Source organism: Microcebus murinus, chromosome 25 (genome assembly GCF_040939455.1).
Source record: "Microcebus murinus isolate Inina chromosome 25, M.murinus_Inina_mat1.0, whole genome shotgun sequence".
Lineage (NCBI taxonomy): Eukaryota > Metazoa > Chordata > Mammalia > Primates > Cheirogaleidae > Microcebus > Microcebus murinus.
Window position 1 is genome coordinate 14041138 of NC_134128.1, and position 16006 is coordinate 14057143.

General features: G+C 43.5%; 1 protein-coding gene across 1 annotated transcript in view; it reads left to right on the forward strand.

Annotated features, from left to right (window-relative positions):
- Nucleotides 1-16006, forward strand: part of FAM107B (family with sequence similarity 107 member B) — a 187525-nt gene that overhangs the window by 74127 nt on the left and 97392 nt on the right. The window lies entirely within an intron of this gene.

The window sequence follows — 16006 nt, forward strand, 5'->3', positions numbered from 1 at the left end:
GATAATGAGATGTAACGGTCATAAAAATAAACAGCAGTAGAATGGACCTAATCATCATGAAAGCTAAATCTTAATACTCTCAGCCTCTATTTTCCATTGGCTTTTAGTTTGGTGTTTTCTATGATTCAGTGTTAGAGGATAACTCCAGATGTGTTTGGTGCTGGCTGAAGCGCATGTTCTTACAATTTAATGAAAATGAAGAAGCAGAATTAAGAAACTGGAAATGGTGGATGAACAGACTATGCAAAGTGAGGGTGGAAGTGGCTCCCTGCTCTGGTAGAGGTGGAAGAGAGAGAGTTAGCAATTAACCAGCTCCACCATTGCCTTCCACACCTGTCCCCTCCCACATTGCCTAGGGGTGGGCAACTTGTGCCTTGGAGCCACATTTGGCCTTCTGGATCCCTGAGTACAGCCTTTTGACTGAACCCAAATTTTACAGGACAAATCCTTTTTTTTTTTTTTTCGAGACAGAGTCCTACTCTGTTGCCCAGGCTAGAGTGCCGTGACATCAGCCTAACTCACAGCAACCTCACACTCCTGGGCTCAAGCAATCCTCCTGCCTCAGCCTCCCGAGTACCTGGGACTACAGGCACGTGCCTCAATGCCTAGCTACTAATTTTTCTATTTTTCAGTAGAGACAGGGGTCTCTCTTTTGCTCAGGCTGGTCTTGAACTCCTGAGCTCAAGTGATCCTCCCGCCTCAGCCTCCCAAGTATGCTAGGATTATAGGCGTGAGTCACTGCGCCCTGCTGACAAATCTTTTTTTTTTTTTTTTATTTTTATTTTTTTTTTTTTTTTATTTTCATGGAACATCACAGAACTGAATTTTTTCTTTTTTTTTTTTATTTTTTTTTTTTTATTTTGACAAATCTTTTAATAGAGGGATTTGCTCTGTGAAGTTTGGATTTAGTTGAGGGGAGACACTTGGGGATCTGGAGGGCCGCATGTGGCCTTGAGGCTACAGGTTCCCCACCCCTGTGACACATTTTCATATGTTTCATAATGCTTTTATTCCAATCCAAAATCCTCTTTCTGTTGATCTGTGGTTTATTAACTTATTGTCTCCTAGAGAGCAAGGACGTTGCCTGTCTTGTTTAAGGGCACCCCTAGCACCTTGGACAGTGCCCGGCACATAGTAGTCATTCAGGAAATTCTTAAGTGGCTCACTCGTGTCCACCATGGGCAAAGCACTCTCTTCCTCTCTGTAATGGGGACACAGCTGGGGTGGGTCTGATAGGGGCCAACTCTATGCCCATTTTAGATTTCTGGGATATGAAAAAGAATATGACATGGCACTTGCCCTCAAGACAACAAATTATGTTTGCAATGTGAGAAATAAATGGAAAAGATTGATAGAATCGAAGAGCTGTTGGGAGCACCGAGGAAGGGGCGATGTAATTTGCACCGGGAAGTAGGATCAAAGAAGGTGCCTTGGGGTTGATGGTGCTTGTAATGAAGTTTGAGAGTAGAGGAATGGCAGGGGCAGAGCTCTGGAGCTTGCATCTCATCCCTCTGAAAATTGTTCTGGGCACCACTTTTGCACACTTAGCTTTGATTTTCAGTTCCTCAGCAGGTTAAGAAGGCTGGGAGGATGGGCGGTCATGACTGTGTCAATGCAAATTCAACCACGCCAGAGAGTGTCCCAGCTGTTGTTATACATGATTTTATTTGCTGTCTTGGCATAGCACCTACTATGGGGCAGGATACAGGGTGTGCTGAAATGGAGACAAAAGCAGAGGCTTGGGAGCGCCAGAGAGGGGAGAGAAACTCCATTTTGGGGGGATCCAAGATGTTTTCCAAGAGAATGTTGCATATGAGCTGGACCTTGAAAGATACAGATGAAATTCTTTTGTAAAGAGAGACACAGTAGCCAGGGTATTTATAAAGTGAAAAGCAAATGCTGTAAATGTAAATCGAATCCGAAGTGGTACCTGTTTGGAGTTCAGCCTGTATATTGGGAGGGCATCACTCCTCGCCAAGCGTTTGACTCTAAGACGTGAGTTGACCCCGCTGAGTTCTCCCATGACATCTCAGGGTGAGAAATGAGACATCCCATTCTCAAAAGTCTGCTCAGGTTCCCAGATCTTTAGACCCTCAGAGCATATTATTAGACATCCTGCAAAGCTGTATAGATTTCCCTTAGCAAATGCATTTGTAGTTAGACATCCCTGTGAACAATATTTCTGCAGAAAAGGAGAAACAAGGATTAGTTAGAAATCAAGAATCCCAACTTCTTTGTGATCAACTGGTATGGTTTTAGATTTTGGACATGTGAAAAAAGGGCTTGTTTCCCTGATTTCTTCAAAAAACATATAATAATCCTCTTCTCTAAGCGGACGTTTCAAGCAGAAAATGCAGTTTCTCGCTATTTCTAAAAAAAATGCTGAGGTCAGCCGCCCTGGGAGCTTGCTATAGAGTCCCTCTTCTTTATTCGGGATTTATTCCCACATGTGTGTCTTTGCATTGTGCCTTTCCTTAGTGCACTTGTCCCATATATATTAAACATTCTTTGAAATCCTGTTAGGTATAAGTTGTGTCTACTAAATTCTTTGAAAAGTATGAACATATTTTCACGCAAGTAATCTTTACTGAGTATCCACTTCGTGCTAGATACTTTGGTAGGAATTATGCTATATAGTCATGCATTGCTTAATGACAGATTCATGTTCTGAGAAAACACATCATTAGGCAATGTTGTCGTTGTGCTAACATCAGAATGTATTTACACAAACCTAGATGGTAGAGCCTGCTACGCACCTGGGCTATATGGTGCAGTGTCTATTGCTTCTTGGCTACAAACCTGGACAGCATATTACTGTACTGAATACTGTAGGCAATTGTAACACAGTAAGTATTTGTGTATCTAAACATATCTAGGTGCAGTAAAAGGTGCAGTAAAAAAATCGGTATTATAATCTTATGGAACCATGATTGTGAATGTGGTCTGTTGTTGACCAAAATGTCATTATGGGGCACATGGTTGTATATATAGTGGCAAATATAATAGGCATGACTCAACACCTCGTGGAGCTTAAGGAAATGAGAAATGCATCCATTAAACAAATCAAAAGAAAACCTAAGTTATAGAGGAATGATAGCCTTTAAACAGATATAAGGTGAATGTCAGAGGAGAGGGAGTTAGGCAGTCTTGCCTTAGCTGACCATTCAACAGGGTTTGCAAAACATGAACACACAAGGCTAAGACCAAAGGCAGGATATAGGACATGTTGAAACAGAGCCATGAACAGGAAGCTCGGGGCACTAGAGAGGTGATAGGGAACCCAATTTGGGAGGATCCAGGAAGTTTTTTGAAAGAAGGTGGTCTATGAGCTGGGCCTTGAAGGATAGATATGAAATCGATTTGTGCACAGAGACACATTAGCTGGAGTATCCATAAAGTCAAAACCAAACACTGGAAATTGAATCCAAAGTGATACCTGTTTGGAGTTCAGCCCATTTTTTTTTTTTTGGCTGGTGACCTAATCTTTAGGCATCTGACACTTTATCCTGAGGTCTATAATTTATACTGGCAGGGGCCACCCCGGGGGCAAAAACAGACTAATTAGGAGTGTGTGTGATCTTTTGTGGCACTGTTACCTACCTCCTGCCCTCTAATAATTCAGTCTATATACCTTCAAGGGTTTTCTCAGTGGGTGACTTGTCTGTAATAGATAGAACCCTAATGCCCATTTGAACTCAGGTGGCATCTCCCCTCCACTCCACGGATATATCCGTTCCATGGATATATTAGCCTATTTATGACAAGTCCCTCCTAATGTGATACAGTGTCAGTTGCCATCAATGGGTGCCCTGTTTCAGCTAGAGAAGCACTGGGAAGTTTCTGCAAGTAGATGGAGTTGACCTTTGTCCCCACCTGCCCTTTCTGTGTCCTGCTTCTCCTCAGTGGGACCCCCACCCTCACCACCTGCGGTTCCAGTTTCTCTCCCATCAGAAGGGCACGACTAGGCATGAACACTTTGGCTACATGGTGTCACACTAGTGTTGTGATTCTAGTCCAAGTCCCAAGGCCTGAGACCAGGGAGCTGATGGTGTAAGTCCTAGACCAAGGTCGGGGGGAAACTGATGCTCCAGCTCAAACCATCAGGCAGGAAGAAAAAGGGGTAATTCTTCCTTCTTCCACCTGTTGTTCTATTGAGACCTTCAACAAAGTAGATGCTGCCTACTGAACACTAGGGAGGGTAGTCAACTTTACATAGCCCACTGACTCAAATGCTAATCTCATCCAGAAACACCCTCACAGACACACCCAGAAATGTTTAATCTGGGCACCCCATAGCCCAGTCAAGTTGACACATAGAATTAACCATCACACTTACCCTGGGTAGCCTCACTTTCTCCTTTTTGCCCTTCCACTGAACATGGTTCTTTCCCAGAACCTTCTACAGTTGCTCTGCCTTTTTTTTATCTCAGACAGAACATTTTAAGATGAGGTTCCATTTAATCTCTTGGAACAACAAGCCAAGCACCATGCATATATACAACAGCTTACAAAACTAACTAAAGATTAAACTTGGACATTTCTTTTTTAGTACAAAGACTCAGATTTATAGCTAACCTGCAGAAACTACAGATGCTGCCCTTACTAACTTTATTTGTAGCTTAATGAGTAGAAAGGAGGTTGTATCACTTTTCTAAAAAGAGGGAGATGAGTAGTCTTCCAGAGGTGGCACATCCTAACTTTATTCATGCATTCATTCCCTCATGGGCAGGGAGACAGCTGAATGGGCCAACCATGCTTTCTTGAGAGAATTCTTTTTGTAAATGAATTGCATCCTTTCTTGTGGCTATGTCTAAAAACAAAACCAAACTAAAATGTGTTTGCAAAATGTGGGCACTGTCTTGCCGTTATTCTTGCTCAGGCATTGCTTTAGAGACAGGCTGAGTAGTTTTGAATGCTGAAGCAACTTTCAAATGTGTGTCAAATTCAACAAGACCTTGTGGCACCATTATCTTTAAAAGGTTACACTCACCCTGGGCTGCCAGGGCCTCAAAGATGACAACACTTGGTCACATGAAGGGAGAAACCTGCAAGTTGGAGCTCTTTGAAAACAGTCCTGGGGTTTCAGCAGAACACCCCCCCTTTTTATTTTTTTTGGCTAAAGTTCACTTAGAGCTGAGTGGGGCCCAGCACGTTTGGAGGGTTGGCTGTCTCTGTTATCTGCAGTTAGTTAAGTTTCATTTCCTGTGGTTTGCAGGTTTCTTAAGTGTGAAGTAACGAACCCCAAACGATTAAAATCCTTCAGCTAAAAATGGATGCAATGATGAAAAAATATATATATGTATTTTTGTAACTTCTGTGGGGAAGTGAGACCAACGGTCCCTGGTGCAGTCCCTTGTGGCTGCACTTATGAGACCAGCCCCTCTAGGGGACATCCATGTGCTTGGGGGTCAGGCCTTCTTGATAGGCGAGGCAGCTCAGGAGGTGGAAATGTGAAACCCATTTTCTGATCATTCAGACAAATAAAGTGTCTGCTTTTAGTTTCATGTCATGGGAGACCAGTCAAAAGTGAGGTTGTCGCCAGAACCAACTATATTTCAATCAGACTCTTCTTTGATTTTGCAGAAAAGTTAACTTATCTTCCACAAAGACTTCTGAGGCTCTGGCCAAGGAATGAATCGAAAACTGTTCAGCTAGGGAGCTTAGGAAAAAGAGAAAGAGTATATTTCCTTTATCCTGAGTTTTCTTTCTTTCTCTTAACCTTACGACAGATGGTCTGAAGGTTTGTGGGAGGCTGTTTATTAGGGAAAATGCTACAGGGGTGGTGGATGTCTGTCAGTGAAGACCTTGTCCCTAAACTCCTTTTTTTTTTTTTTTTTTTTCATTTGAGACAGAGTCTCACTCTGCTGCCCCGGCTAGAGTGCCATCGCATCAGCCTAGCTCACGCAACCTCAAACTCCTGGGCTCAAGCGATCCTGCTGCCTCAGCCTCCCGAGTAGCTGGGACTACAGGCATGCACCACCATGCCTGGCTAATTTTTTCTATATATTTTTAGTTGTCCAGCTAATTTCTTTCTATTTTTTTTTTAAATAGAGACGGGGTCTCGCTCTTGCTCAGGCTGGTCTCTAACTTCTGAGCTCAAACAATCTGCCTGCCTTGGCCTCCCAGAGTGCTAGGATTGTGGGTGTGAGCCACTGCTCCCTTTATACGACTCCTTTATACGACTTTTTGGTCTGCAGTTCACTTGCTTTTTGTTGGTTTTCCCCTTCCAAAAGGAAAGCGCCGTGGAGACAGGGCTATTTGACCATTTCGTGTCTTGCTGCACACGTAAAGAATGACTAGAGTAGAGCCTGAGGTTGTAGCCAGTGCTCAGTACACAGTCATCGAATGAGGAATGAATGCCTTTTCTTTTTAAACTCCTGCTGAAACAATTAAATGAGTTAGAAGCTGAACACTGCGTCTTTTTCTCTTTGTATTTTTCTCCCAGCTCCTAGCACAATGCTTGCCATATATAAGAACTCAAAATTAACAGTTGTTTGACTGAAGTATGGGTACATGACTGAAGCATCACGTCTGATTTACAACCCAACTTGTGATATAAAAACTGTTGTTCATTTGGGTATTTAAGAAACACGAAGCAAACCATGACTCCGTGGGGGATCAAAGATGATTCAGACGTGGGGCTTGCCTTCAAGAAGCTAAAAATACTTTCTTTTTTTTCTGAGTTTACTATCTTTCCATTCCCTTAACCCTAGGACAGACACTTCTGATGGTTCGTGGGAGGCCTTTTATTAGAGAAATGCTACTGGGAGTTGTAGGCGACTTTTAGCAAAGACTTGATCCCTGGCCTCTTTTATGAGACTTAATTATCATACCTGTATTTTAATCTAAAGAATCTTACTATTTTGTCTCTGTTTCAAATAACAGTGACTGGATTTTCATTAAATATAATTAATTAATAATCAATTATTAATAATTAATAATATTAATAGCACTTAATAATGATATTATTATATAATTATTATTATTATTTTAAATTCTTCTCAAGAAGGGAAGGTGACAACATCCCTCTCACTGGAGATTTACTTAAGGAACACAGGCTTGTGAAGGTGATACAGTCCCTATTGCAAGAATTTAAAACACTACTGGAGGCCATGGGCTCTCATATATATTACTGAGTAAAGAGAAGGTGTTTCTAGAATGTACTTATAGGCCTTCTGTTATCAAGTGTGAGTAGCAGGAGAAAGTTGTTTGGTTGTTGTTGTTGTTTTTTTTTGCCTAGATTTTTTTCTACCTGTTCAATCATTTGGATTTAGAATGCAAGGAGATGTTTCTCTGGTGACCAGGGGCAGCGTAATGTCTGTCGTTGGCAGGAGAAGGCAGCCATGGTTTGCTCAGTGTCTGAGGCAGAGGGAGACTTCCTGGCCTGCCTATGAGGGAGGCACCAGTCTGCCATTTTGCATTGAGAAGGTGTCAGGCTGATGAAATAGGGTTCCCGTGTTCTCAGCACTCTCTTGGGCCCACTGTGTTAAGCGATGTCACCACCCATGGCTCTGAAGCTACAGCATCTGTCCCCCCTCAGGGTCATCTGGAGAGCAGCCCCTGTGCTTTGCCCTCTCGCCATGGGCAGAGAGCTAATTGTTCCCAGAATTTCTTAAATTCAGGAAATTCAACAGAGCCCTGACTGTTCCTAAATGGAACGGGAAAATACAAATATCAATGAAAAGGAGATTTCAGTTTAGTCCTCTGTGTTTGAGATACACCTGTTATGCCGTGGATTGGCTGGACACCTGTCCCTTAAAGGAAAGCTGGGCTGCACCTGAGTAGTGAGCTGTTCAGTCTTGACCTTGTGCCCACACGCCCACGGGACACCTTGGTAGTCCTTTTAGCATGGCAGACTCGTCTGCATCCAATCCTGTGTTCTCTTAGCACAGTGGAAGTGGAGAAATGGAACTTTCTAGAACTGTACCCGAGCTTCAAGGTGCATTGGTTATCAGGAATGAAATTTTCAGTGTGGTAACACTTGCAGCAGAATTGCCTGTTCTGTTTGTTTGTTTTTTGTGCCACAAGATGGGTTTCTACCCAATTTCACTTTCCTTTAATATTATCTTATGTGTTTAAAATTTAATGTTGGCCCTTAGTAAACATTTTTTAGAGGAAGAAGAATTGTGAAGGTAGCATTAACATTCAAAATCAGAAGTAAAGCGATGGCCTAAATGTTTCCACCCTGGAGGAATCTCTCTACCCACTTCCTCCTTCTCACTTCCTTCCCCCAAAGATGAATAAAAAGGCAGAACTGGTGTTGCGTGCCATGAACTTGGACGTGCAACCAGCCCTCTCCTTGGAGTGCACCTGTCCTCCCATTCTCGGGGCGTGGAAGGCAGAAGTCATCATCTAGAGATTCCAGCTGATGTTCTTAAGAGACAAAACCTGAAGTTTGCAAATCTTCAAGGTTGTTGGTGTCAGCATTGTTTTTGCTATTTATGCGTGTTTCTCTGCACATCTTTAAATGAAGTGACAGTTTTGGTCCTAGAAGTCCCCTGTGATGTCAGCTTCCTTATTTCCCCCAACTCTCCATACTCAGGTTCAACTTTGCTTAGTGGCCACCACACCTTACTCTATGCCACCTCATGTCCTGGTCAGTCAGTCACTGCTCCAGAATTTGCATGCAGGAGGGGCACAGGGCCAGCAACACGATTGAAAAGACATTAAGGGACTAATGTCGTAAAGTCGTTCTTGCACAGCACTTTGTGTAATACTGGGAAAACGTCAATTGTCATGTCAAGGATTGGGGGGCTGATGAAGTTGGGATGTGTGGCTGACACTCAGCACCCCAAATTGTCCCCTTGTCCTTCAGCTTGGTGCGCACTGGCCCTACTTCCTGCACCTGCATGTCTCTCCCTTAAGCCTTTCCCTTACCTACCCCAGAGCCTGCCTCAGCCCCTGGGGACCAGCCCTCACCCAATCCCCGATGGGACTTGGTGACTAAATACTGACACCTGCTTGCCCCAGAGTTGGTAGCTGTGGCGCATGCTCCGTGCCGGCTCCCAGGGCTTCCCCTCCCGGGTCCCCACTGGAGTCGTTGGCTGGGTAAACCCTGTCCCAGTGCCCATCCCTCCTCCTGCTTCCTTCACCTTCCACAAAACGGCTTCCATCTCAATCTGCATCTCAGCGTCTGCTTCCGGGGGAACCCGAACTAAAAGAGGGTCCCATGGGGCAGTCACTGTGTTGAACACAATCACAATACATTGAAAAGCGTCAGTGAACCTGATGGAGATAGCACATGCACACAAAACTGTCAAAAAGAATTAAAACACTAAATACAAAATAGCTTCTTTGGCCACTTACTTAATGCCTCACTAACCAGTCAAACTGATGGCATTCCCAAGCTTCTTAAAATTCACTGACCTTTTTCTGAATGCAGTGTTTTATCCTGTGTGTCCATTGGGGGGAGGTTTCATGATTAAAGGGGACATGATTTTTCCATCTTGAAGTTCATCATCGCAAAGCGTATCTGCCTACTTACTGCCATATTGCAACTCAATTCGAACATGCTTGATTTGAGTTTAAGAGTGGGTTTGAATCACAAGATCATTTATTTTTGAGCCCCCAAATGTGGGCCCTAATGTTCAGCCTAGTTGTTGACTGTTCTGTGTGAGCTTAAATACGTAATCACACACTGTTTTGAGCCTTTGTTTTGTTGCTGTTGTTATTTTAAAAACAGCTTAGAAAAGAACACCTCTGATGTCTTATTATTCATCACAGAGAGATGACGAGAGAAAGGAATAATATTTTGCATCTTTCAGCTGGCACCTCCCCGTCCTGCCTGGCTTCACCTGCAGGCATTTGAAATTTCAACACCGGGCTTATGCCATAAGGAAAAATTTGAGAAAAAAAGGAAGGGACACAAACAAATGATAAACCTTACGATTTTCAGGCAAGGAGAAACTCTTCCTCGCGTGTTTATAGTTTTATGAACAGTGTGGTGTTTTAGCTACTTTATCAGAAATCTCTTCTTTGGCTGTGGTTTGAGTAGCAGGTAAGAGTGTGTGTGTGTACCATCGCCATGGAAACAGGAAGAAACACTTAGCATCACGATGCTTACCTGGGCGGGTGATCTTTGCACCCAAACTTTCCTGCAGTTACATTTTACTCTGTGTAAGAGGCTAATACCATACTATTAGGGACTTTTCGTGATTTGGGCAATAGAAGATTACAAAACATTTTGCAATGGCTGGGTGTGGCTGAACAGCTAGACAGTTCTAGCTTGTACCATCTTGGCACAGGTAGTTGATGTCTCAGGGAAAGTTCCAGAACCCTGAGCTTCTCCCCTAAGCCTTCTCCTTTAAGAAAACTTAGAGGCCTCTGTGCTCCTGAGAGGACTGGGATAAACAACAGCTTGTGGCCGGGCTCACGCCTGTAATCCTAGCATTCTGGGAGGCTGAGGTGGGCGAATTGCTCAAGGTCAGGAGTTCGAAACCAGCCTGAGCAAGAGCGAGAACCCCGTCTCTAGCATAAATAGAAAGAAATTAATTGGCCAACTAACATATATATAGAAAAAATTAGCCGGGCATGGTGGTGTATGCCTGTAGTCCCAAGCTATTTGGGAGGCTGAGGCAGCAGGATTGCTTGAGCCCAGGAGTTTGAGGTTGCTGTGAGCTAGGCTGATGCCACGGCACTCACTCTAGCCTGGGCAACAAAGCAAGACTGTCTCAAAAAAAAAAAAACAAAAAACAGCTTGTGCTCCAGCTCAGCAAGGCTGATGAGGTAAAATTGCCTTTGTGAGCATTTGCTCGTCTGCCCGTGTGCCCTTTTAGATGGATTTTGATCAAGCATCACTCCCATGAAGCCACGGAAGCAGAACAGATCAAAGATTCAAACAGTCAGGGCACGTTTTGCAAAGGCCCAATTCTAGTATTTGGCCTTAATTATAAATACCGTGGCATTGGTCCATTCAATCACAAGTTTAATTTGCCCATGTGGTTGGTTGAGCATTTATGGAGTCTTCTCTCTGTGCAGGCCACTAAGATAGGGCTGGAAGTTTTGCCTTCTTGCTTTTATGTTCAGTCAGAGCCAGTTACCGCTTTCAACCCTGATGGTCAGGTTTCCAGAAGTTGACACCTTATGATTTCCCCTGTGCCTGAATTCTTTTCGTGACTACCCTGCTATAAGTAGGTTCACCATATATAGTTTCCTCCAACAACTTGAAAAGGGTCTGATTGTGTCCTGAGTTCATCTGGTCCAGCTGCCATGTTAGATTGGAGCACATTCAGGATCATATTATCTTAGTTGGTCTTTTCTCACAACTGAACACGAGACATCTGGTGTCTGCACTTGCTTTGATACTATAGTAATAACAATAGCTGATATTTATTAAGTACTGTACTTGCAATGCAAGGGCCACCCCACTAAGAGCTTTACATGGATTTCTTATTAATCCTCTTAACAGCCCTATGAAGTAGTACTATCTTATCCCTACTTTGCAGACAAGAAAGTTAAAAAGCTAATTTATCCAGGGTCGCACACCAAGGAAGGGCTGGAGCCAGGACTCAGCCCAGTCCTGGTTGAGTCTAAAGTCCAAAATGATGAGTCTTCATCGGTTGATTTTATATCCGTCTGATTTGAGAGAGTTTATCAGCAGGGATCTCAGATCTACTACCCTTTAAAAAGCCTAACCCTCCTGGTTTCCTGAAATGGGGAAGGTCTGGGGTAGGGTGAGTTCTTGGAATTTCCCCTGAGCATATAAAATCATGTTTTGATTGAGATAAAGTATAGAAATGAGAGTCATGACCTAAAAAAAAATTTTTTTTAGATATGGTGAAGTTGAGTAAATGCTTTAAATTTTACTCCCTTTTTTAGGATACCATATTTTAAATAGATAGAATCAATGAAAAAATAAATATCCCCTGAACTTGGCTCTTCTCTCTGTACCACTTCTGTTCATGGTGCCACCATCCATCCTGGCTGCCAGCTTCAAGATTGTGTTAGATTCCTTTTTTTCCACTTAACCTCTACATCAATGTCATTGAGTTCCTTTGCAGTATTTCTCATACCTATTCCAAATCTCCAATCTTGGTGCCACACTCTAGGTCATTATTCTCTTATACCCAAACCCTCCTTTATCATTTATTAACTGGTCTTTCTGTGCATGCTTTGCCTAGTCTTATAAATCCCACACACCACTGCCAGAGTAGCTCTTCACTTAGTAAAATCACACCTAGACTTGAAGGTCCAAGTCAAATTCTGTAGTCTCCGTGAAATAATGAAGTACCTATGAAAAAGTGATCTCTCCAGTACCTCTCTCTCTTATGGCCCATAATTTACAGTGATGTGAGGCTATGTTTTATCTCCCATGGCAGAGATGGCCAGGATATTGTTTACCTAATATTTATGTTCTCTTCCTTAGCTACAGATCTTGATATGGTTGGGTGCAACTCTAAAACTATACTTCCCAATAGTGCCCTCCCCCACCACCTCATAGATGGGGTACATATCTGGCCAACGATATATGAGTTTGAAGTTGTTAAGGGGTGTCTTCATTCGGTTCCCCCCGAAGTAGATCCTGAGATAAGGCTTCTAGTACGGCTTGTTTATTTTGGAGATTGTTTCAGGAAACACAAGTAGTGGAAAGCAAGAAAACAGCATAAAGAAGACAGCCAGTAAAGCATTGCTTTTTTCCAGAAAAGAATCACTTTTAATGATTAGAGTTTCATCCTACTGGGGAACTCCAGGATGTATCTCAGGTTCTAGAAGTTTCCACCACTATCATTAACGCTTAACACCCAACTTGTCTTTAAGTTGGGGTGGTGTGCACTGAAGGGGTGAGAGCAAGAGAATATGCTGGTTTTTTTTTTTTAAATTTCATTTTTACTATGAGCATATATTAAATTTAGTAAAGTGGCCAGGTGTGATGGCTCATGCCTATAATCCTAGCACTCTGGGAGGCTAGGAGGATCACTTGAAGCCAGGAGTTTGAGACCAGCCTGAGCAAGAGTGAGACTCCATCTCTACAAAAAATAGAAAAGTTAGCCAGGTGTGGTCCCAGTTACTCAGGAGGCTGAGGCAGGAGGATGGCTTGAGCCCAGATTGAGGTTGCTGTGAGCTAGGCTAACGCCACAGCACTCACTCTAGCCTGGGCAACAAAGTGAGACTCTGTCTCAAAAAAAAAAATGGAACAAAAGCTAATGATTTCATGCTGTGTGGAAAAAAGTAGCATAAAAAATTGTTTACTGTAGTTATAAGTACAGAACACAGCAACTGATGCATAGCTTTACAAATTGAGGAAATAAATCAGAATGCTCACCGCAGTTGCTCACCTTTGCAGCGCTGGCTCCCAGCACAATACGTATGCAATAAGTATTTGTTGTTCTTAAAGTACTGAGATTAGGCATGAACACATTTATCTTCCAGATTTGCAGTATGAAATTCTATAACCTTCATAATGACAAAAAAAAAAGGAACTATATACAAATAAGATTGACTTTACAACCCAAAACAACACCACGGGCAAAGAGGCCTTAATGTTGTTGCTAGAAAGACTTCAGACATAGCATCTACTACAGTGGGGCTTCTGGAAAGCTCTGTCCAGGGAGCACACCCTTCCTCCTTCTTCCTGTCTGGAACACTGACAAGATATTATGGCAGTCACCTTGGACCAGGTGGTGATGTCGAAGATGAAACCCACGTCAAGGATAGTGGAAGGAGAATACCAGGAGAAGGCTGGGTCTCTGATGACCAGGAGCCACAAAACCGACTCTGGACTGCCTACCTGCAGGCACCTCTTATGTGTAAGAACCAAAAAAAATGCGACCTTCCATCTTGTTGGCGCCACTGTTACTTGTGTTACTATTGTTGGTAGCCAACCTAATCTGCACTTGTGTTTCTCTTGTAAGATGTCGAAGCTTCTTCAGGGCAAGATTATCTTTGTGTATTTCTGCCTGCATCCCCACTCCTGCACCGTGCACCTAGTCCTCCATAGACCTTTCTGGAAGGACGGAGTTGAACTCAGTGAACCTGGAGAACCACGTGTAACACAGTTTGCTGGGTGGTGTGGGGTCTGAAGACGAAGGAATGAAACTGTGTGCGGGTGTGTCACTGTTTGTCACCAGCACACACTTGGATAGGAAAAGGCAGGAGGGCTCAGTCTTCCATGTCCCTGAATAAAAACAAGATGCCCGTTCACGTCTGGTTCTCCTCTGGCCCCATGGGCCCCGTGGTGTCTGCTGGGAAAGCAGGGCTTTGCCTGGGGTTACCATGACGTCTGAGCTCTGAGAGCCGTTGTCCCCTCCCCCGCCCCGCCACCCCCAAGTCGGGGAGAGATTATTCCAGCAACATCTGAACAGCTAGAGTTAGCTGTGTATGAACACAGAGGAAGTGGTTCCCTAGCAACAGGCACCTCTGAAAGCCTCTTAGCGCTCAGCACTTCTCCAGCTTTTTGTTTCCCCTCCTCCGTGTCGCCTGTCAGCAAATGTCCGAGTGATTGCACCTGCTCTGAATAGGGGCGGGACAGTTCAACCCCAGCCGTTGGGTTTTACTCAGTCAAAGCGCCCTCTCTGTTCCTCTCATGGCCGCCTGTCCCTGTGAGGGGTCTGGGGCCTCTTTTGCAACCTGGTCAGACCATAGTCACCTCAGACCAGACTTCCTTCTTTGTTGTTGAGATGTTGGCCAGAAATAGAAAAAACTGAAGTGACTGAAGAAAATCTTAATTGAATTGTTTAAATAATGCTATTTTTTGGGGGGTGGGGGGGCACATGTTTGCATATGTGCTAAATCTCCTAAGAAAATGTTTTATTTTAGTAATCCTTTCCCCCCGCCCCCACTTTGGAAAATGGATTCTCACCCCATTCTTACCTTCAGCGTTTTCCACAGAAAACAGCACAAATTCTTCAGTCCTCAAATATGCCAGCATCTGAATCCATATTTGAATATGTGAGATGGTTGGGGCACTACCAAAGTTTCTTCTTAGAGTGTGTTTGCCGCACTACCTAGGGTTCTAGAGACAGTCCTACCTGGGGGCATTGGTCCATTTGTACGGACCATAGCACATAAGACTGGCATAGGTCCAGAACTGCTGACTGGAAGTGCCGTGTTTCCTTTTCCAACAGCAATCTGTGTGAGAACAGCAATCTCACAGGAGACGTTATGCATCTGTGCCTACCAGTTGACTAGCATCGATATGTAGCATTGAAAACCTGGCCAAGATTGCCAGTGATGAACGACTGCATGCAGCTAAATTATAATGGAGCCTAACAGCCTCCAGAATTCTTGTCATCCATATACCTTCGAAAATGTTTTTGTGTGTTCATTCAACCCACAGATATTTGTTGTTGGGTGTCTCCTATGTGGAAGACGCCATGTTGTGTCTCATGGGAAAAAAACATGAATGGCTGGTCTGTAGCCTTAGGGAGATCTCAATTTACAAGAGGAGGTAAGATATATACCAGCATAGCTAGTAGCTATCAGGCAAGATCGTAGCCCCAAGCAAGGTACGGCCTGCATTATAGACATTCTCTTGAATCTTTTCTTCCTCTGAGACCAGGAGTGGTGGTTTAGGGTGAATCCACCTTTCAGAGGAAGAAGGAGAGCTGAGGAGCTTGTGTCTGTTCTGTAAATAAACAGAGGGCTTGGTTTCCAAGACTGTTAGTCCAGTTCTTTTTATTAACCTTTCATTTATTAAAGTAACAAAACAGTAAAATCCCACTACTGCATCACGATATTCTGTTTCCACCCAAATGGGCTATTTTTAATCAAAGCTAAGAGCTTGACATATGTCAGCCAGAAGTGACGTAAAACAGAAATCTGGAAGAGAATTTATCTGGAAGCTGGGAAAAGTAAAAAAATCAATAAATATATAAACCCTCGTTTAAGGGCCATTTGAATTGCCACTGTTTATCTCATTTTCCTCCCAGTCGTTATGTTCAACGAGTAAATGAGAAAGGAAGAAAAATCTGTCTCGGTAGCCAAACCCTCTGGGAGCGAGGCTGTCTCTTTAACAGCCATGTCCCCAACAAGTAGAGGCGTCTCTCTGGGGTGGCGTGCTCACTTATAA